The sequence below is a fragment of the Scyliorhinus torazame genome, chromosome 28, assembly GCF_047496885.1.
Source record: "Scyliorhinus torazame isolate Kashiwa2021f chromosome 28, sScyTor2.1, whole genome shotgun sequence".
In the NCBI taxonomy this organism is placed as follows: Eukaryota; Metazoa; Chordata; class Chondrichthyes; order Carcharhiniformes; family Scyliorhinidae; genus Scyliorhinus; species Scyliorhinus torazame.
The window spans coordinates 28,170,048-28,193,441 of NC_092734.1; positions in this window are offsets into that span (position 1 = coordinate 28,170,048).

Genomic DNA, 23,394 nt, shown 5'->3' on the forward strand with positions numbered 1-23,394 from the left:
TTCTTTTTTTTTACATCCGGGGTATTTAGCGTCTTATCTGAAAGACTGCACTTCTGTGCAACTCTCCTCTGGTCCTTCGCCCGAATCACACGGAGCGGAAGAGGCCCTTCCGTCTACACCAACAGGTGAAAATACCTGACCTGCCTACCTAATCCCATTTGCCACAGCTTGGCCCATAGCCTTGAACGTTATTACGTGCCAAGTGCTCATCCAGGTACCTTTTAAAGGATGTGAGGCAACCCGCCTCTACCACCTACTGGGTAAAAATGCTTTTCCTCAACTCTCCCCCTGGACCACCTGCCCCTCACCTTGAACTTGTGTCCCCCTCGTGACTGACTCTTCAACTAAGGGGAACAGTTGCTCCCTATCCACCCTGTCCTTATCCCTCATAATCTTGTCCACCTCGATCAGGTCGCCCCTCAGACTTCTCTGCTCCAGCGAAAAGAACCTAAACCTCTCTTCATAACTTAAATATTCCATCCCAGTTAACATCCTGGTGAATCTCCTCCGCACCTCCTCCAGTGCAATCACATCCTTCCTATAATGTGGCGACCAGAAGTGAACGCAGTAACACTGACGTCTTAGTTTTAGATGAAGAATTCAAGTGCAAACTGGGAGAGAGTGAACGTTAAGCTGTGCCCCAGGTCTGTAATCAGGATTTTGCTTCCAGTTTCTCGCAGTTGTGTAGTCAAATCACTGAGTATTTGACTTTCCATCAGAGCTCTCGTCAGTGGAAGTCTCGAGTGAGCAAATCGTAGGGTCAGAGAATCTCTACAGTGCAACTGGAGGCCATTCGGCCCATCGAGTCTGCACCGACCCACTCTGCCCTATACCCATAAATGAATAACCTACCCTGCGCATCACGGGGTAATCTATCATAACCAATCCACCTAACCTGCACATCTTTGGACTGTGGGAGGAAACCGGAGCACCCGGAGGAAACCCACGCAGACACGGGGAGAACGTGCAGACTCCGCACAGACAGTGACCCAACTATTGCGCCACCATGCCGCCCAGATAATGTCAGTGTATGGTAGCCAAAGAGGCAATAGCAATAATCCATTGATGTTTTTTTTTTGTCGCTGAACATTCATGAGCAAATTGCAGTGGAGAAGGCGGCAGAGGAGGATCAGAGCGAGCGGGAGAGAGGGGATGCCTGATTTACAGTGATCACCCGGCCTTGCAATGGCTCTCAGTGAGAGAGCCTCTTGGCAGTTCCTTTTAGTTCCCTCCCTGCCTCATTGCTATTGTACTATGTTTAGTTATCAGTTTACGGTATATTGGGTGCAGAAATGCTTGGTGGGAGACGTGCTAATGTGGAAGACGCTTTATTCCAAGCACGCTCTGTATTTTTTATACTCAGTTGGCCACTCAGCATGTGCGACAATCGTGGGTTGAGGCAGACAATCCGCCAGTCAGAACGAACGACAGAGCCGACTCACGGGGCTGTAAGTCCCACTCCTGCTCCCATTTATGGTCCCAATGGACTAAGAAACGGATGAAAATTCAGAGGGGCAGCTTACGGTTGCCTTCTTGGAGATTGCCCTCTGTAACAACTAGGTTTTTCACCATCACATCCGTTTTCTTTCATTCTCGCGACTCAATAGGGTTTCACTTGCCCACAATGTCTCGCTGGTGGAAATAATTTTAGCCAACTTCATGTCCGATCACTGGTTACACGCCATCGCTCAGGAATGAAGTGTGTCATCAGGTTCCTGTATTAACTGGTTAATCAGTTTATTTGGTGAATCACGATAAGCTACACGATAAATATTACACATCCTCACCCGGTAAACGCTGCCCACCCACGGTTTATATTTTGCTACAAGAATTGTAAAAGCGGGCCTATGTCACATGAATTTTTACTTATATCCCACTCGAGTGCCGTGTCTTGCCAACAATGGTATTCAACCCATGGGGCGGGGGGATTGGTTTTGTGTCAGACTCGCCATGAGGGGTGACTGACAAGCAGACCCTTCCGGTGAGGAGATGGCCTGGGCCTGATGGCGGGACCCGATGTTGGGGAGAGCGGTTGCCCGCTGAGGGCCACCTTTTGCCTTTTCCTCTGACAGCCCCCATTGCCAGTCACCCCTTCCCACCCCCTCTTACCTTTCCTCTTGGATCCAATGCTAATCCCTAGTGAAGACCCATTGCACAGTTGCTTCACAGCTCCAGGGTCCCAGGTTCAATTCCCGGCTTGGGTCACTGTCTGTGCGGAGTCTGCACGTTCTCCCCGTGTCTGCGTGGGTTCCCTCCGGGTGCTCCGGTTTCCTCCCACAGTCCAAAGACGTGCAGGTTAGGTGGATTGGCCGTGATAATTTGCCCCTTTGTGTTCAAAATTGTCCTTAGTGCTGGGTGCGGTTACTGGGTTATGGGGATAGGGTGTAGGTGTGGGCTTGGGTAGGGTGCTCTTTCCAAGAGCCGGTGCAAACTCGATGGGCCGAATGGCCTCCTTCTGCACTGTAAAATCTATGACTCTATGACTCATAGCAATTCCCGGTGACGCTGTCAGCAATGGAGAGCTTCCGGTGTTTGATTTCTGGCATACTGCGGGAAGAGAAGCAATTATGTGCCATCGTGTAGCCGGGAGTCCTGGAAGAAGGCTTCACGCTGTCAATTAGGGGGTTAATTCCCTCAGGGATCCCAGAGATTGGGTCACCGATGTCATAATATCCACTCATGTATATAATAAGATGCAGACAGGCAGTGATTGACACACAGGATGACCAGTAAGCACACAGCACAGTGCAGCCAATCACCAGACAGGACACCACCACTATAAAGCCAGAGGGCACTAGGTTTCCCGCTCTCTCGGGACCCAGCCACTGAGACAGTCAGTGCAAACACCATGCAGTAGCGAGTAAGTCTGGTCAGGCTACTACAAGGTCTCCAGTCAGTTCAGTATAGTGTCGACCCACAGTTAAATATGTATGTTAGTTCTATCGTTCAATAAAACCGTGTTGGATCTTCTACAGTGTTAGAGGTCTGTTTATCGCATCGCTGCATCAAGTGCAGTCCACACCGAACCGACCTGCCTAACACTAACGCGTCAGGCGGAGGAGCAGCCAGCTCTGGTGGTGACAAGGTTGCCAGCTGTGATCAAATGTATTCCAGGAGGTTACATGCCTCCAAGTTATAGTCATTGGTTGGTCAACACCAATGTGACGTTATGCACTTTGGTGCAAAGGATAGAGAAGCTGAATATTAGTTAAATGGAGAAAAACTGCAGAAAATTGCAGCACAGAGGGATCTGGGGGTCCTTGTGTATAAATCACAGAAAGCTAGCATGCAACTTCAGCAGGCAATTGGGAAGAGAAATTAAATGTTGGCCTTCATTTCAAAGGGAATGGAGCATACAAATTGAGAATCCGTGCTAAAATTATGCGAATTATGGAATACTGTGAACAGTTTTAGTCCCCTTACCCGAGGAAAGATCATAGAATCATAGAATTTACAGTGCAGAAGGAGGCCATTCGGTCCATCGAGTCTGCACCGGCCCTTACAAATTCCTCCTACTCAAGTCCACGTATTTACCCTAGCCCCGTAACCCAGTAACCCCCACTTAACCTTTTTGGACAAAAAGGGGCAATTTAGCATGGCCAATCCATCTAACCTGCACATCTTTGGACTGTGGGAGGAAACCGGAGCACCCGGAGGAAACCCACGCAGACACGGGGAGAGATAGAAGATACAAAACGTGCAGACTCCGCACAGACAGTGACCCAGCCAGGAATCGAACCTGGGACCCTGGAGCTGTGAAGCAATAGTGCTAACCACTGTTGCCAATCGGCACTGGAGTAATGTTGCAATTAATAATGATGCTCTTTTTAATGAGTGGAATACTATCCCACCAGCATCACCAATAATGTTGCCAAATTAACTAGATATGGCAGTTATTAATGCGAATATTGCTTTTCAGAGTCGCCAGGTATCAAATGATACCACCACAAGGCTTTATCAGATCTCGATCAAAGACCAAACAACCATTTAATCAGTTCAAGTTCAAAGGTAGTTTATTTACACACAAGGATTACTTTGACATGCAACATAAAACACTACAAGTTAAACTACACCTAACAACTACAATAACCTATACTTAACTTCAGGGCAACCGTTTCTTTGCAGATGAACAAGGCCTTTGTTCGCATCTTGCGCGGCTGGGTAGAAGAGACGGCTTAGTTTCTGCTGGGCTCATCCGTCTGGTACCAATCGTTGGTCTTGAACTTGTCTTCTGGTCGTAATGCTACACTTGGTTTTAAGCGTAGGCCGGGGCCAAGAGAGACAGAAAGCATGGCTGCATTGTCTTTTAACTGGCTTGAGTTTCCCCCGCCCCTTTGTGGGCAGTTTCTGGGTCACTGTCAATCAATTCCTCAAGGCTCCACCCTCTAATTGGTCACATCCAATCAGGGGCTGCCACATCACTTTTGGGGTGGGCATCAGTGGCCAATACTAGGAGGGCTCCGAGCAGGACCTCGGTGCCGCCTAGTCTGGAAGATGATGCAATGGATCTGATGGTCCCATTGTTATTTTAATCGCCTTGAATGGCCCATTTGCAGGTGTGAATTCCTGCCTACTTCTGGGCTGCCGTTTGCAAAGATACAAGCTGCAGCTTATCTGTGTCCCAAACCTGTCCATAATTCCCATCATTCTTTGCTGGTGGCCACCTCAGATGGCTACACCACTATGATACCGTGCTGCCTTGGAGGCATTGCAGGCAGCCCAGTGAAGGTTCACTCGGTTGATCCTGGGAAAGGAGGGATTTTCTTATAAGAAGAAGTTAAGTAGGTTGGGCCTGTCCTCATTGGAGTTTAGAAGAATGAGAGGCGACCTTATTGAGACATATCGGATTCTCAGGGGGTTTGACAGGGTCAATGCTGAGAGGTTGTTTTTCCTTGTGGGAGAGTCTAAGACTAGAGGGCAGCATCTCAGAGTAAGGGGGTCACCCATTTAAGACAGAGATGAGGAGGAATTTCTTCTCTCAGAGGGGAGTGAATCTGTGGAATTCTTTACCGCAGAGAGCTGTAGAGGCTGGGTCATTAAGTATGTTCAGATTTTTAATCAGTGAGGGAATCGAGGTTTATTGGGATAAGGCGGGAAAGTGGAGTTGAGGATTATATCAGATCAGTCATAATTGAATGGCAGAGCAGACTCGATGGGCCGAATGGCCTAATTCAGCACCTACATCTTACGGTTTCACACATCCATCTTTGTGACCCACTGCCTTCCTAAGCCAATCGGAAAGCAAAAATATTCATTACCCAATCGGTTGATGTTTGACCATCAATCCACTGGATTTTTTCCCTCCATTCTCACTGTTTGTACATCTGTTGAAAGAAAATGTACAAAGAAAATGAAGAAAACATTTTTATTTAATGTCCTGATGCAGCTGGAGATTGGTCTTCAATCTCTGGAGAATACAAGCCAATCCCTGAGGGTTCAGAACCCTAGGACCTCAGTCCCCACTTCCCACCACCAATCTGCACTCATTAAATTACGGGCACCGTCTGTACGATTAAACTGAGGCCTTGTTTGAGTGGACTTCAAAAAGTCACATGGCCAACTTAGGCGAAGAGCAAAACCAATATTATAAGTTCATAAGATACAGGAACAGAATTAGGCCATTCGGCCCATCGAGTCTGCTCCGCATTTGATCATGGCTGATCTCATCCTGGTCTTAACTCCACTGTCCTGCCCGTTCTCCACAACCTTTCACCCCATTACCCAATTAAAAATCTGTCTCACTCCTCCTTAAATTTACTCACTGTCCCAGCATCCACCGCACTCTGGGGTAGGGAATTCCACAAATTCACAACCCTTTGGGAGAAGTAGTTTCTCCTCAACTCCATTTTCAATTTGCTACCTCTTATCCTAAGATAAGAGGGAGCATCTGCTCCATGTCTACTTTATCCATACCTTTTAGCTTCTTGTATACCTCAATTTGATCTCCCCACATTCTTCTAAACTCTAGAGACTATAGGCCTAAACTGTTTAATCTCTCTTTATACGACAAACCCCTCATTTCTGGAATCAATCTAGTGAAACTCCTCTGAACTGCCACCAATGCCACTACATCTGTGGTGATATGCATCACTGTAAATACACAAGGGGTTAATGTGAATACACTACGACTAAGTAAACACTAGAGGGAGCGTCAGAGACGTCATGACATGCAGACACTAATGAACACATAGAATAGGACACGACCAATGGGCAGTCAGGACACCCAGAGGTGACACTACCACAAGGGGGCATTACACAACCCATATATAAGGACAGGGCACACATGCTCTGTCTCTTTCCACAGGCGACGCTTAGAGAGTAGGACAGGGGCAGATCAGAAGCATCACACCCACCACGTGGCTTACAGCAGACTGGTTAGTTAGACTGAGTTACTGTAGCAAGATTAGCAGGAGAGTCGAACTCATAGAGAACTGTGCTAATGGTTCAATAAATCACATTGAACTTACTTCAAAGTCTGGAGTATCTTTTGGTCAAAGCTGTATCGAGTTGCAGCCTGCGTTATCCCAGAGTACATAACAACAACAACATCTTTCATCAAATATTGGCCCGATAGCCTGGCCAATTGTTACCCTGTAATCAACATCTCAAAATGCGTTAGTATTTGCTGCTTGCTGCAGTTTACTGGGAGCAAATTGGTTGTTGCGTTTCCTACATTCCATCGGTGACTACGCTTCAAAGGTACTTAATTGCCAGTAAAGCACCTTGTGGCACCTGGTGGTTGTTAAAGGTGCTATATAAATGCAACCGTACCAGCCTCCCCAAACAGGCGCCGGAAAGTGGCGACTAGGGGCTTTTCACAGTAACTTCATTTGAAGCCTACTTGTGACAATAAGCGGTTTTCATTTCAAGTGGAGTTTTTTTGGAGAATGGATCACCAGCGATACCAAACAGCATCAGGGATTCAGAGCAGAAATTCAATAGTAAGTGCTAATTCTGCTTCTGGTAGGGAAACATGCTGATTGCCCATCCGAGCTGAGTTTAGTGCGAGGCTGTGCACTCTGTTACACGGACAGCAGGCACAGGCCTCCTCCATTCCAACACACAGTGAACACAAACACATTTACTGACAGTTGTGCCAAATCCAAATTCATTTGTTGTAAATTTGCTATTGAGATGGCACATCTGCTTGTGGGATCCAGCACCATAATGTTTACCACAGGAGGTTACAAGAGAGGCCGCAGCTGTTTGAACTGGGCTATTTCTGTGCTCCGCTATGTACACTGTGTCCCCTGATTAGAGCATCTGAGAACTGTCGCAATTTCTAAATGCAGCGAAGGAAAATGAAAGCGCGGCAATCTCGCCGAGGGAATGTCATTTCCTGTAGGTTCAACCACCTCAATGTTTTATCCTCAAACTTTGTTTCATTTTGTGCCGCGTTTTTCTCTCTGTTTGGGTTTCGTTAACGGGGAGGGGAGGGTCATCCTGAGAAAGCACGAGAGAAAGCAGAGGCAGCCATTAAAGAAACGGCCAATAGACATTGATTTTATATCCGCTGCGGGGAGGGGGGGTGGGGGGGTGCGGCCTCACAGCACCAGGGTCCGGGCTTCAATTCCAGCCTTGGGTGACTGCCTGTGTTGAGCTTAAACTAATATGCAAGGGGGTTGGGAACGAGGTAAGGAGTCAGAGAAAGAGGGAGCAAGGACAAAAACAAAAGCTAGAAAAGGGAATAAGAAAAGTGACAGGTGGAGAAACCAAGGGCAAAATTCAAACAGGGCAAAAGAGTAAAATATTGGGTGCAAGACAAACATTGTGAAAAAGACAAATTTAAAGGCTCTATGCCTTAATGCATGGAGCATTGGCAATGAAGTGGATAAACTAATCACGCAGATAGATATAAATGGGACAATATAATTGTGATTACGGAGACATGGCTGCAGGGTGACCAGGGATGGGAACTGAATGTCCCAGGGTTCTCAGTATTTAGGAAGGACAGGCATAAAAGAAAAGGTGGTGGCGTGGCACTGCTGGTCAAAGAGGAAATTAACACAATAGTGAGAAAGGATATTAGCTCTGACAATGTGGAATCTGTCTGGGCAGAGTTGAGAAATACCAAGGGACAAAAAACATTAGTGGGTGGCATATATAGACCCCCAAACTGCACTGGTGAGGTTGGGAATGGCATTAAACAAGAAATTAGAGATAATAAAGAAATTAAAGCACCCAACGTGGGGCTCGAACTCACGACCCTGTGATTAAAAGTCCCATGCTCTACAGACTGAGCTAGCCAGGCTGCAACACAAAATTAGAGATGCATGTAATAAGGGAATGTCGGTGATCATGGATGATTTTAATCTGCACATAGATCGGACAAATCAAGTTAGCCACAATGTCGTAGAGGAGGAATTCCTGGAGTGTATACGGGATGGTTTTCTTGACCAATATGTGGAGGAACCAACTAGAGAGCAGGCTATCTTAAACTAGGGAATGCATAATGAGAAGAGAATCATTGCCAATCTGGCTGTGCGAGACCCCTTGAATGCTTTTGACACGGGGCAGGCAGTTAACATTGCATGTTTTAAAGGAAAGGAGATGGGCATTTTGTGCACACGAAGGTACCAGGGTTGTGGCGATGGATAATTGAAATTGGTTTGCGGCAACAAAGAACCAAATGGTTTCTAATGTGCTTTAAGCGTCTACGATTCTGCTCCGAAATAGAAAATGCATCAGGTGGCCTTTACCTTGAGTTATGCCCAGATACACTGTTTTTAAATCGTACATCAAATCTGTTCTTTGCTACTAGGGATTCCAGGGCCTAGATGGTTTGGGGGTCCTATTACTGAACGTCTATCCTTCAAAGTACATGGGAGGTGCCATATTGGGCTGGCCAGGTACAGGTTCATATCTGAGTTTGGTTTTGCCAACATTCAAAGACAGGCCAGATTTGTTGCACGAGGAATTGAAGAGGTCAAGAGTGGTTTGCAAATCTGGTGTGGAGTGAGCCGCGACACTGCCCTCCGGACTAGAGTTCATAGAATTTACAGTGCAGAAGGAGGCCGTTTGGCCCATCGAGTCTGCACCGGCTCTTGGAAAGAGCACCGTACCCAAGATCCACACCTCCACCCTATCCCCATAACCCAGTAACCCCACCCAACACTAAGGGCAATTTCGGACACTATGGGCAATTTAGCATGGCCAATCCACCTAACCCGCACATCTTTGGACTGTGGGAGGAAACCGGAGCACCCGGAGGAAACCCACGCACACACGGGGAGGACGTGCAGACTCCGCACCGACAGTGACCCAAGCCGGGAATCGAACCTGGGACCCTGGAGCTGTGAAGCAATTGTGCTAACCACTGTGCTACCGTGCTGCCCTCAACAAATATGTTGAGCACTTCCCATATCTTGACAGCCATCTCTCTGAAAAGGCCACCGTTGATGAGGAGACAAGCACCAATTCAGCCGCGACAGCTCAGCTTCCGACAAGCTGCAGAGGCGGGTATTTGACAACATGAAGCAATGAGGAAGGCCTTCATTGCAAAAGGGTTGGAGGACAAGAATAAGGAAGTCTTGTGCCAGTTGCGCAGAGCTTTAGTGAGACCACACCTTGAATACTGTGTGCAGTTTTGGTCTCCATACTTGGGGAAGGATATACTGATATTGGAGGTGGCAAAGCGAAGATTCACGAGACTGGTCCCTGGGGGGATTTGGGGTTGTCCTATAGTGAGAAGGTGAGTGAACTGGGCCTATATTGTCTGAGAGGTGGTTTCATTGAAACAAGCAAGATTCTGAAGTGGCTTCGGGTAGATTCTGAGAGATTGTTTTCCTTGGATGGAAAATCTAGAACAGAGGGGGGCAGGGGGGGAGGGGGGGGGAACACAGTCTCAGGGGTAAGAAACCGATGGGCTGCCATGAGGGAAAATGTCTTCCCTCGAGGGATGATGAATCTTTGGAAATCTCTTTGCCAGAGGGTTGTGGATGCTCCATCAGTGACTATATATAAAAACAAGGCAGACAGAGTTTTGACCGCTCAGTGAATGAAGGGATGAGGGAGAGAGCGGGAAAATCTAGTTGAGGTCAAAGTTCAGTCATGGCAGTATTGAAGGAGAAGCAGGCTGGAGGAGTCGTATGGTGTTCTTCCGCTCTTATTTTGTATGTTCTTATCATAGAATCCCTACAATGCAGAAGGAGGCCATTCGGCCCATCAAGTCTGCACCGACCCTCTGAAAGAGCACCCTACCTAGGCCCACCCCCCTGCCCCATTCCCGCAAATCCATCTAACCTTTGGACACTAAGGTGCAGTTTAGCGCGGGCCAATCCACCTGACCTGTGCATCTTTGGACTGTGGGAGGAAACGGGAGCACCCGGAGGAAGCCCACCCAGCCACGGGGAGAACGTGCCAACCCCACACAGTCACCCGAGGCCGTAATCGAACACACTGGTCCCTGGCACTGTGCTGACCACTGTGTCACCATGCCGCCCCTTATGATGACCAGGCAGAAAGAGAATGAGGCAAATATTGATCTGAAAACAAGCAAATTGACAAAAAGAGTTAGCTGGGCGACCAGTAGAAACATTAAATAAAGATCAACTAATTAACATGAAAAACTATAAGTCTTAACATGTCATAGGGTAAACATATTCAAAATAGTTTAAGGCAAGCATTAGGCTCCTTTCCTAACTATCATTATTATTTTGTTGAGATGGTCATAGAATCATACAATTTACAGTGCAGAAGTAGGTCATTCGGCCCATCGAGTCTGCACCAGCCCTCGGAAAGAGCACCCTATTAAAGCCAGGACCTCCACCCTATACCCCATTCCTGTAACCCAATAATCCCACCTAACCTTCTTGGACACTAAGGGCAATTTATCACGGCCAATCCACATAACCTGCACATTTTTGGACTGTGGGAGGAAACCGGAGCACCCGGAGGAAACCCACGCACACACGGGAAGAGTGTGCAAACTCCGCAGAGACAGTGACCCAAGCTGGGAATCGAACCTGGGACCCTGGAGCTGTGAAGCAGCAGTGCTAACCATTGTGCTACCAAGCCGCCCCGGTTTTATGCTTTTACCAGGACCCACTGAAATGCTTGGCACGGAAATATGGCAGCAATGGACACAGGTGTTGTTAGCGGTGCTCAAAGCAGTGAGTTCATTTGGTTCTGCTGCTAAAATGGAGCTTAAGACATTACATGACCTCATGTAACATACTGAGTAAGATACTGAAAACATCTTACTGCATGCCATTATCTGCACCCCCTTTAAATTCGCAGAGGGCTTTGTGAGCAGTTGGATTTGAGAGATAAAAGGCAATAAAAAGATAATCCTGCAATAAAAAAAAGAGATATTGAGGGCAATGTTGGAATAAGAAATATTGAAATCTAAGATTGAAGCTAATTGCAAAAACATAGCTGACTGCAAGATGAAAAACAGCTGGCAGGAGCTTAATCCAGGGATATATTTGGGTTTGTACACACACAAAATCTTGCAAAATAACAAAAAGTTCTAAATGTTAAATAGTACTGACAGGAGTCATGGAATGTTGGGAAGAATGGTACAAGAGGGTTTTAATGTACAGCAGACTTTTCCCAATTTCAGTGCTTATGTGGTCCAGCTACCACGTAGAAGATAAGACTATAATAATAAATCACAAAGAAAACTGCCCCTGGCCTTTGTAACATGCTGGTCCAATTACTTTAAAATGGTGTGGACTGGCAGTGCACTGTTGAGGCAGAGTTGCAAATCACCCCACAGTTAGTTCTTGATTTCGACGGAGCAGTCAACCAGAATGAGTATTTATGGGCGCTGAGCACAAAGGCAGGGAAGCTTCTGAGTGAGGTGGAGCAGGAATCAGAAAGCAGGCCTAAAAACTCCCACGGGCCGCAGGCCGCCACAGGCCCGAGGGTGAGCTGCCCGCTGAGGGATCTGGGGACACACAGCTAATCTGAGGATGGGGGCAGGCGCAGTGATGCTCGAAGGGTGATGAGTTGGGGGTGGGGGGGTGGTTAAAGCTTGTGATGGCATGAGATGCTAGGGCGGGTTCCAGAAACGACGCAGCAAGGCGATCCCAGCAGCGGGGGCGATCCCGATTGTTGTGGAGAGGATGGTCCTTCTCACAGGGTGGTGGGAATCCAGAAGTCACTGACTGAAAGGGCGGTGGAGGCGGCAACCCTCACAACATTTAAGAAAGCATTGAGATGAGCGCTTGAAAGGCCCTAGCATACAAGGTGACGGACCAACTGCTAGAAAATGGGACTAGAATAGATGCTTGATGGCCAGCATAGGCACGATGGGCCGAAAGGCCCTTTCTGCGCTGTAAAACCCGATTGAGATCTTCCAACTCTCTACGCCAGCGGGATCGCCTGGGCCCGCCGGTGACACACAGCCGGCACAGGTTTCCCGGCAGTGTGGCGTGGAATCGATGGGAAACACTTGATAGAGGCGGGACCACAATATCCCGTGACTGCCCAACGTCAGGCCCCCTCTCACAGGGAGGTCAGAGAATCCCGCCCTATTGTGGAAGAACCTAGAACTAGGAGTCACTGTTAAAAATAAGGGATTCTCCATTTAAAACCTTTTCACTCAGAGGAGACAGATTTTCCGGAATCGTCCGCCGTGGGATTCATCGCTGACGGAAGGGGCAATTTAACAGGTCATTAAAATGTCTGTTGACCTCGGGTGGAAACTTCCGGTCGCCGGGCGGGCCAGTGGGACTGTAAGATCCTGCCCAGAGGTTTGTGAGTCTTTGGAACTCTCTGTCTGAAAAGGCGGTGGAAGCAGACTCTTTGAATGTTTTGAAGGCCCAGGTGGATAGATTCTTGGTAAGCAAGGGGTTATCGGGGCGGTAGGCGGGAGGCAGATTTGAGGTAACCATTAGATCAGCCATGATATTATTAAATGGCGCAGCAGGCCTGAGGGCCGAAATGGCCTACAACTGCTCCTAGTTCGCATGTTCGTGTGATATGAGGGTAGGAACATCGGAATCCTATCTTCATCCACAATGTCACTCACTTGAAATGAAATGAAAATCGCTTATTGTCACAAGTATTGTGTACGTTTCAATTGCAATTCTAGTCAATACAGACCCAATCTCCTCAATCTCTCTTCATACAACAACCCCTCCAAGCCTGGGATTAATCTGGTTAGACTAAATATTCTTAGCTTGGAAAGCTGGACAGGATCAAAGAAATAGTATGGAGAAAGTCAATCCAAAATGTTACATTAAATTAAACAGTGCAGTTGAGGAAGAGGGGTCGCCGTTTCAAAGTGGTAAAAAGGAACTTTAGGACGGATATCAGATATTCTTCTCCTCACACGGAGAGTGATGGACAACTTGGAATAGACTTTTTTAGACAGAATGGCGGAGGGAAATGTGGATAACTCTTGTCTCTAATTTCCCACTCCAGGCGCTTTATGATCTTGGCACAGGAAGAAAAGTATCTTTGGACCGAGGTCAATAAATGGGGACGAATTAGTAATAATGAGAATGTTGCTGATTGCGCCAACACAAAGTTCCCCTCAGCGCTGCGTTTGGAGGTAGCAGCCAAGGGAGTTGAGTAGCCTGCGGCCATTTTGGAATGATTATTGTCTTGTTTTGGAAACAACCGGATGGAACATTGCGGGGTGGGAGTGGGGGGGGGGAATGTTTGGTTGTTCTGAACGGAGGAAATAAGGGGGTATCTCTTAGACCAGCTTATTCAGATAAACGTGGAGACATTCTTTAGGCAATGTCCTAGCTACCTTTAGGCAAGTGCCCCGCTCTTTCCATCTGCATGGACCCAGGGAACACACTGACCAATTCACTCTGCAACACGGGGCAAGGTATTTCTGCAGCTAAATCGCGATGAAAGAATGCATTTGTGACTGGACACTGAAGAGGAAACAGCATAAACCTGCCGTTCCAGCACTGGCCAGATTTTTACCATTAAACCATTAGCCCAGAAATACCATGATGAATCTCTTCAAAGAAAAACTTCATGAACTGTGCTCCAGTCTCCTGGATCCATATGGAAAGATGATATATATTAAGATTATTTTTGGAATAACAGAAAATATCATAAAGTAATGTTTTTTTCTGACTCATAAGCAACAGAGGTTCCAGTCAGACCATCCACAGACGTACGGTTTCTGTAATGAGTAATGTGGGCTATTCCTGTCTCTAATTTCTTACTCGAGGCACTGTAAGATTTTGGCATTGTAAAAAAAAGTACCTTTGAACTGGGGTCAATACATCGGGAAAAATTAATAATAATTAGAATTTTGCTGATTAAGCCAACACAAAGTTTTGGTTCAGCACTACCTTTGTAGTTGCCAGCCAAGTAAATTGAGCAGACATTGCCTGCAACCATTTTGGAATGAATATTGTTTCAAACCAGACAGTAATCTTGGTAACATTGAGAAGATCCTTGGGCAACTCAGCACCGTAACCAACAAAGAAAACCTTGAAGAAATCACTGAGGTATTTTTTTTTTTTTTCCCCCGCGTCACCAGTTGGGGGGTAACATGGCGAAGCCATTCTGGAACTCTCCACTTATTCCTTTCGATTGAAGTCGAAGACAGTCCAGCAGCATGTATAATGTGCGTTGTGGGGGGGCGGGGGGGGGGGGGTGGAGTAACGGGGATCAGTAAAAATTCCCACCTTGGATCCCCGTTGCTCGCTTCTGTCAGAAGACCAGAGGAAAGGTTCAGAATGCAGTCTTCAATTCTTCTGTGTTTGATTAATATCTTGATTAATAAGGGGATCAGGGGTTATGGGGAGAAGGCAGGAGAATGGGGATGAGAAAATATCAGCCATGATTGAATGGCGGAGCAGACCCGATGGGCCGAGTGGCCTAATTCTGCTCCTAGGTCTTATGGTCTTATGGTGTTTGATTATTGGGAGTCTTTTCACTGTTGATGCCCTCTGTGCTTGATTGGCTAAGCCTGGGTGTGGACTCAGAGCAAAGTTTTTCTCTGAGTGAGCCGGAGGTAGGCTGCTGGAGGCATGCGTGAGCAAACATTTTAAGCACTCAATCAAAATGGGAGGCAGTCTGAACGGATACACAGGGAGCTCATGATTATCACGCTAAGAATGCTCACTGCCCCGGCTCAGAATAATAGAATGCTTACAGCACAGAACGAGGCCATCCAGGCCATTCTGTCTCGGCCCGCTGACAGAGCAACTCATTTAGTCTCACTCCCCTGCCTTTTTCCTTGTTGCCCTGCAAATATTTTCCCTTCAGCTGATTATGAGATTCCGTTTTGAAAGCCACGATTGAATTTACCTCCCCCAACATTCGCAGCAGCCCATTCGAAACCTTAACCACTCCCGGCGCAAAAACGGTGTTCCTCATGTTGCCTATGTATCTTAAGCTAATCGCCTTAAATCAGTGCCCTCCGGTTCTCAATTCTTCCATCAATGAATGGGATGTCTCCCCCTATGTGTCTGGACCCCTGATGCTTTTGACCACTTGAATTTTTTTTTCCAATTCATTTTCTTTTACCGGATGTGGGGTTCGCTGGCTAGGTCGGCATCTGTCGCCCCTCTCTTCATAGCCCATACTCCTACAGGGAGGACAGTCCCAACGTCTCCAGTCTATCCACTCAACTGAACTTCCTCATCCCTGGAACAATTCCCATGAATCATTTTCGCATCCTCAGTAATGCTGTCACACCCTCTGTAAAGTGCGGTGCTCAGAAGTGGACACAATACTCCAGTTGAAGAACATTCAATGCTCTGTACAGGGTTCCTGTAACGTCATTGCCCTTTGTACTCTATGCCCCTAGTTATAAAGCTCCCACTTGTCACCTGACCTGCCGTCTGCAATGATTTGTGCACCTATACCCCCTTTACTCTGTACCCTCTTTAGAATTCTATCCTTTATTTTGTATTCGTTTCACATTTACTTTCCGTTCTTCATACCACAATGAATCACTTCACGCATCACGGCATTAAATTTCATCTTCTATTTCTCCGCACGTTCCACCAGCTTGTCTATGCCCTCTTGAAATCTATCACGATCCTCCTCACAGTTCACGATGCTTCAGAATTTTCCCATCATCCACAAATTCTAAAATGGTGCCCTGTGTACATCTCAAAAGAAACAGGGGTCCTAACCATGATATATCTTCTTCTAGTCTGAAGTCTTAGCGGTAGATTTTGTTCACAAACAGGATTTGGGCCTTTGTGGTTACTCACTCCGCACGTGTTTGGTGTTGGATGCGTTTGTTCAGTAGGCCTCACCATGAGGTTCAGAGGCTTTTAAGATTGTTCAATTGTGTTCATTGGCAACACATGAAGGTAAGGTCACCATAGACCCAGGTGGCCATAGGCTGCTTTACCCTTTGAGGTTTAACCTGAGGATCACCACACCTCAAGCGAGGGGCAAGGATGACAAGGGGTCTTCATGAATAACATCAGCCGGTACATGAATTGACCCTGTGCTACTCGCCCAGTTGTGCATCACAAACTAACTGTCTAGCCAAGTGTGCCAAACCGGCCCAAAACCCTTAACCCTTGCAGCCAGCTTTTATCTCAATCTCCTGGATATTGTTGGAAGGTGAAAATCCACAAACTGGTGGAGGATATTACTCACAGGATGTAATTCCTGCTGAGATATTAATTGTCTTCTATTGTCTCCACAGGAGATGACAGTTAGTTTCTAGGTGTCTTTTGTGCCTATACATCCCAGTCTGGAAATAGGGTGCAATATTTCATTATCTCTCTCTTAGTATCACCTACACTGTAGCAATTCAGACAGTGACAGAATTCAAATTCTCAGAATTTACATCTTTGGTTTGTAATAATAATAATCTTTATTGTCACAAGTAGGCTTACATTAACACTGCAATGAAGTTACTGTGAAAATCCCCTAGTCGCCACACTCCGCCACCTGTTCGGGTACACAGAGGGAGAATTCAGAATATCCAAATTACCTAACAAGCACGTCTTTTGGGACTTGTGGGAGGAAACCGGAGCACCCGGAGGAAACCCACACAGACACGGGGACAACGTGCAGACTCCACACAGACAGTGACCCAAACTGGGAATCGAACCTGAGAAGCCATAGTGCTAACCACTATGCTACCGTTCTGCCCACACATACACATACCGTGTATGTCCATTTTAAAAATCACTTGTCTTATTTTAAAGTTCAATATGTTTATACATAATTGTTTGTTTTACTCTATCATCACAGCTTGTAGAAAAGTCACTCACCTTCATTCCGTGTAAGCAGCTTTAAAGTATTTCAGAGGGAGGTGACAGCATTTTGTATGAAAATAAGTTTTTCTTTCATTTATACAATTTATCCCCTTATCCTCCGTTCATCAGGACGCCCCCATTAATTTATAAAAGCAACTCGGGCAATGTTCATCGGGTTTTAGACACCTGGGCTGGGATTTTCAAATTCTGGCTTGGTAAGCCATCCTGAGTTCCGATACTTCATGGCATGTTCCAGACACACACACACGTCAGCAATGATGAGGTCCTTGCCTGGGGTGTATACCAGCTGGAAGTCGTATCGCCGGAGCTTGGGAAGAATACGCTGGAGGCGAGGCGTCATGTCGTTCAAGTCTTTCTGTATTATATTGACCAGCAGGCGATGGTCGGTCTCGACAGTAAATTGAGGAAGTCCGTAGATATAATTGTGAAACATAACCACACCGGTCAGAAGGCCCAGGCACTCCTTTTCTATCTGCGCGTAGCGCATCTCCGTGGGGTCATCGCACGTGACGCATATGCAACGGGGGCCCATGATGAGGCCTCATCACGTTGAAGGAGCACTGCCCCAATGCCGGATTGACTGGCATCGGTCGAAATATTGGTCTCCTTTGCTGGATCAAAGAAAGCTAAGACCGGGGCCGTGGTCAGTTTTGCCTTGAGTTCTCTCCATTCGCGCTCGTGGGCAGGGAGCCATTGGAAGTCTGTCGTCTTCCGGACCAGGTTCCTGGGAGCCGTGGTATGAGAGGCGTGGTTAGGGATGAATTTCCCTAAAAAATTGACCATGCTCAGAAATCGGAGGACTGCCTTCTTGTCCTCTGGTGTTTTCATAGCTGTGATGGCAGCTACCTTGTCAGCATCCAGCAGCACACCCAACTGGGAGATGTGGTCCCCGAGGAACTTAAGTTCTGTCTGACCAAAAGAGCATTTGGCCCTGTTGAGGCAGAGGCCATGCTCATGTATACGTCTGAATACGCGCTGGAGGCGACTAACATGCTCCTGCTGGGTGGGGGACCAAATGATTATGTCATCGACATAGACGCGAACACCTTCAATACCTTCCATCATTTGTTCCATAATCCTGTGGAACACTTCTGATGCAGATATGATCCCGAATGGCATCCTGTTGTAACAATATCAGCCAAAGGGGGTGTTAAATGTGCAGAGTTTCCTGCTGGATTTGTCGAGCTGGAATTGCCAGAATCCTTTTGAGGCGTCTAGTTTGGTAAAGAGCTTGGCGCGAGCCATCTCACATGTGAGCTCTTCGCGCTTGGGAATTGGATAGTGCTCCCTCATAATATTGCGATTTAGATCCTTGGGATCAATGCAAATTCTCAATTTGCTTTTTTACACATACCATGGAACTGACCCAGTCGGTCGGTTCCGTGACTTTGGAAATCACTCCTTGGTTCTGGAGGTCCTGCAGCTGCTGCTTGATGCGGTCCTTACGGGGTGCTGCGACCCTGCGAGGTGCGTGCACCACAGGCGTGGTATTCGGTTTTAATAAAATCTGGTAGGTGTACGGAAGCGTGCCGATGCCCTCGAAGACGTCGTGGTACTGGTTGATAATGGCGTTGAGCTGCACCCTGAAGTCGGTGTCCTGAAAGGCAGACGTGTCAGCAGGAGAGAGTGAACTCTCTGAACTAGGTTCAACAGCTTGCATGCCTGTGCGCCAAGCAGGGAGGCTTTCGAGGAGCCCACGATTTCAAAGGGAAGGATGGCTTTGCGTGACCTGTGCGTCAGTTCAAGTTGGCATGAGCCGCTGGCAGCAATGGCATTGCCATTATAATCTAATAGCTGGCAGGCTGATGGCAGGATGGCTGGTTTGACACGAAGGCTTTGGAGGTCAGACCGCGCAATGAGATTGGCGGAGGCACCAGGGTCCAGGCGGAATCGTATTTGGGACCGGTTGACCGTAAGGGTGGCACACCACTCATCGTCCGGTTCGATGCTGTATACCGATAGAGGCTGGATTCTTTGTTTCGGGGACACCCTGTTTTTTGTAACGATACTGACTCGAAAAGGCGCCTTCGGGTCCTCGGTGTCAATATAGGGTAGCAGGTCCGAATCGGGCTCGGTGACCGTGGGTTGAATGGCCCGGACATTCCTGCGAGGCTGGATGGAGCGACGAGAGTTGGCAGGCTGAGCTGATCTGCATAAAGCAGCATAGTGACCAAGTTTGCCACATCTCAGGCATCGTCGGGATTTGGCAGGGCATTGCCTCTTTATGTGGGCGGAGCCACAGTTGCCGCAAGTTGTAGCGTCAGTACGTTCGCTGCACCACCACGCATGCGCGGTGCGGTCGTACGTGGTGCGCGCCTGCGCAGTACGTTCGTCGACGTCGACGTCCCCTCGTTCGGTGCGCACAAGCGCGGGAGTCTGCGAAAAGCGCACAAAATGGCCGCTCTGATCCAGGCTGAGGCCCTGGAGTTGCTCGATTGCTTGGACCCGTTCTGCCTCGTGGGGACCTTGCTGCGCCGTTTCAGCCATTCGGAATACCGACTAGTGGCGTGTTCATGTAGCACGCAGGTCTCGATGGCGGTCGCTAGGGTGAGCTGCTTTACCTGGAGGAGCTGCTGGCGTAGGGGGTCCGACTGAACACCGAAAACGATCTGATCTGGAGTTGGAGGTGGGCCCGTAATTACAGGACTGTGCAAGGATGCGGAGGTGGGTGAGAAAGGACTGGAAAGGTTCATCCTTACCCTGTAAACGCTGTTGGAATACATACCGCTCGAAACTTTCATTCACCTCTCTGCCGCAGTGACTGTCAAACTTAAGGAGGGCCGTCTTGAATTTTGATTTATCTTCACCATCAGCAAAGGTGAGAGAATTGAAAATGTGGACGGCATGTTCCCCGGCCGTGGGTAGGAAGAGAGCGATCTTCCTGGTGACTGAGGCAGCTTCCCGGTCTGTGGCCTCAAGGTAGAGCTGGAAGCGTTGTTTGAATATCTTCCAGTTGGCCCCCAGGTTACCGGTGATGCGGAGCGGCGGCGGCAGGCGGACGCTGTCCATTTTGCAGGATGGCTGTATGCTGGTGGAAGGCAGATCACTTGCAGGTAGGTCTAAGAAGTTCTAACATCCCTCAACTACTGGTACCATGATGTGTTGGGTGCTCTGGATCCGTGGAACACATACAGGCCACCAACACTTAAAATAGTGCAACACTATTTTATTAAGTTAGAAACTGTTGAACATACTTTCACTTTGATTAAACTAAAGACCTATGCCTGTCCGAACCAGTCTATGCACTCAGCACATTGTGAGCATCTGTGTTGTAAGCTGTAAGCTCTGTCCTTGTAGGAGGCTGCATCCCAAATGGGCGGGAACTCTGATGCCCCCTGTCTTTATAGTGTGTGTGCTCTAACTGGTGATTGGCTGCGGTGTTGTGTGTGTTGATTGGTCCCGCTGTGTGTCCATCAGTGTGTGTGTCTGCACCATGATACACTGGTGTATATTATGACAAAGGGGTAAACCTTTTAGGAGTGAGGTGAAGAGAAATGTCTTCACCCAGAGAGTGGTGAATTGATGGAATTCACTACCACAGAAAGTAGTTGAGGCCAAAACGTTGTGTAATTTCAAGAAATAATTAGGTATAGCAGTTGGGGCTTAAGGGATCAGGGGATATGGGGGGAAGACCTCCTCCTGCTTCTATTTTCTATGTATGTTTCTATGTATCAGCACTGAACTCCCCGAGGCAGATTTTCCACTTTAATATTTGGACATAAAGCTTCACGCGGGGTGAAGCAAATGTCTGGAAATTGGGTCAGCGTAATTGGACAGGCATAATGCAATCTGGTCACTTTGTTGTAAGTCCCTTTAAACAGATGGAAAACCACACGGGCTGCGTTCTAAGGAACTGTTCCACCTTGCCCATTTTGTCGACTTACTGTGTACTGCTCTGCACTCAACTGCTGAATAGGTAACCTACGCTCGTGCACGTTCTGCAAACTCACAGCAAGCAAGAAAGTTTATGCACGTAAGTTCTATGGTATTCAATTCCGCTCACAATAAACAGCAATATTTGATTAACTTTCCTAATTCCTTACTGTGCCTGCACACTAACCTTCACACTACATAGATGGTAAGCTGGTCACTATAACATTGCTGTTTGCGGGATTTCTGACAATGCAACAATGACTGCTCTTCAAAAACTACTTCATCAGCTGTAAAGTGCTTTGGGACTGTCCTGAGATCGTGAAGGATGCTATGCCAGTGTAAGTCTTTCTTTTCGTCTTTTACCGTCGAACCAGGTTTGACGTCTTGACCTCTTGCTCTGGGTGGGATCCATTTAGAAATGGAGAAGGGATCCTTTCATTTAACTGCAACCCACCCAGAAACAGAACACGTCTGCAAGGCCACGTAACTTGCCCAGGGAAACATTTACCCGTCTCAGGCCAAATTAAACGAGTCGTTCTCCTTAACGACTGGTGCTTCCTGCCGAGGTGTCATGGCTCGTGCACTGGGGCGGCGAGTTTGAAACCCCAAAAGAAAAAGATCTGTTATTGTTTGAGCATTTTCGGGGCCTCTGTGAAAATGGACGACCGTGAGGGTGCAGTGCGTCACTGTTTTCATCCGTGACATCCAGTAATCGCAGGATATTTTTACATCGCTTGTTGTGGGCTCGCGTACAGCCTCGCAATTTGACTAAGTGAATCCACGGCAGCTGTGGCATTGTTTGTGTTTTGTAACATCCGAGGCTAGATATTAAACAGCTCTGCTTTATTGCTACAAGAAACCTCCGGTGTATTGAACTAGAAAGTTTATGAGAGCAGCCAATCTTGGCAATGCACTAAGAGAAAACAGCTGTGACAAGCTTACAAAGAATAATTAGCAAAATATGGAACGATACAATAGTAATATCTCTGGATTATCCTGGAGAGTCTGTCCTCGGGTCAGTAATGCAGATAGATATTTGCAGATAGCCTGAGCATTTGAGCATCATTTCTTTCTTTGACCTGGAAGATGGATACGAGAAATAAAGACATATTTATATCGCCACCTTTCTCATCCTCAGAGTGGTTTGAACTGTTGCTCAGTCAGCAGAACTCTCACCTCTAAATCAGGTGGGATGTGAGCTCATGTCCAATTTAAAGGGTTGTACACAGAAATCAAGGCCGACACTCCAGTGCAGTACTGACAAAGTGCTGCACTATCTATTGGATAAGATTTGGGGAGGCGGTGGTGTGGTGGCATTTGTCACACAATATGTGGATATTGTAAGCAACATAAAGTGTTCAGGTAATGTCTGGTCACTAGATGGTGCTAGAGAGCAACCATATAAATATCAAGCGGTGGATTCTCCGAGCCTCCGTGCTGAAATCCCATTCGGCACGGGGGGCAGAGAATGGGCGTTCGCATGGAAATCGTGCCCGGCGTCACTGAAGTGATTCTCCGGTCCCCAGAGAATCGCTCGGGATCGCGTGCGATCTACGCGGCGCGGGTAGGGGGCATTGACAGAGGCACCCCCCCCCCCCCCCCCCCGATTCATCGAGAGTAACTGACCAAGTTCCCGACGGCATGACTCAGTCTGTGGCTGCCCTGGTGGAGGGGCGGGGAATCAAGTACCGGGGGGGGGGGGGGGGGGGTCCTTATGGGCGGCTGGGAGTGGGGGGGGGGGGGGTGATCGGATGGGTAATATGGAACGGCGCGGGGTCGATTGCTGGGACCTTCTTTAGGTCCAGGTCCACCGGCTGAGTCTGCCATGTCCCGCGGGACTGCCGGCGAGCGCATGCGCAAACTCTTGACTGGAAGTGCAGGGCCCCGTATCCGCAGCCGGAGATGCGAGAAGCACTCTGGGGCCCTGCCAGCCCCCTGCAGGTAGGAGAATCACTCTGGACTTTCTTAAGGAAAGTCCAGAGTGAAACGTCAGCATTTTGACGCTGTCGTGGGGACATAGTCCCATTATTAGCGAATCCAGTCCGACAAGCCTCCTTGACTTCTGGGAGAGAGTGGAAGAGAGCCAGGCTGAGTAGATATGAGATTGTTTAGCTGATAGCATAGTTTAGTATTGTACAGGTGTAATGTATTCTTTACTTATCAAATTCCTTAGCAAATGTTCGAATCTAATTAAGTGTAATGCAATAAATTAGCTGAGTTTGTTAAACACTGCTTGCTGTTCTTTGTCAACACTGCAACCTTCACCATCCTGAAGAACAATACAAAGAACGCAACAGTATTGTTACTGGACTAGTAATCCAGAGACCCAAGGTAACGCCCCGGGGAACCGGCT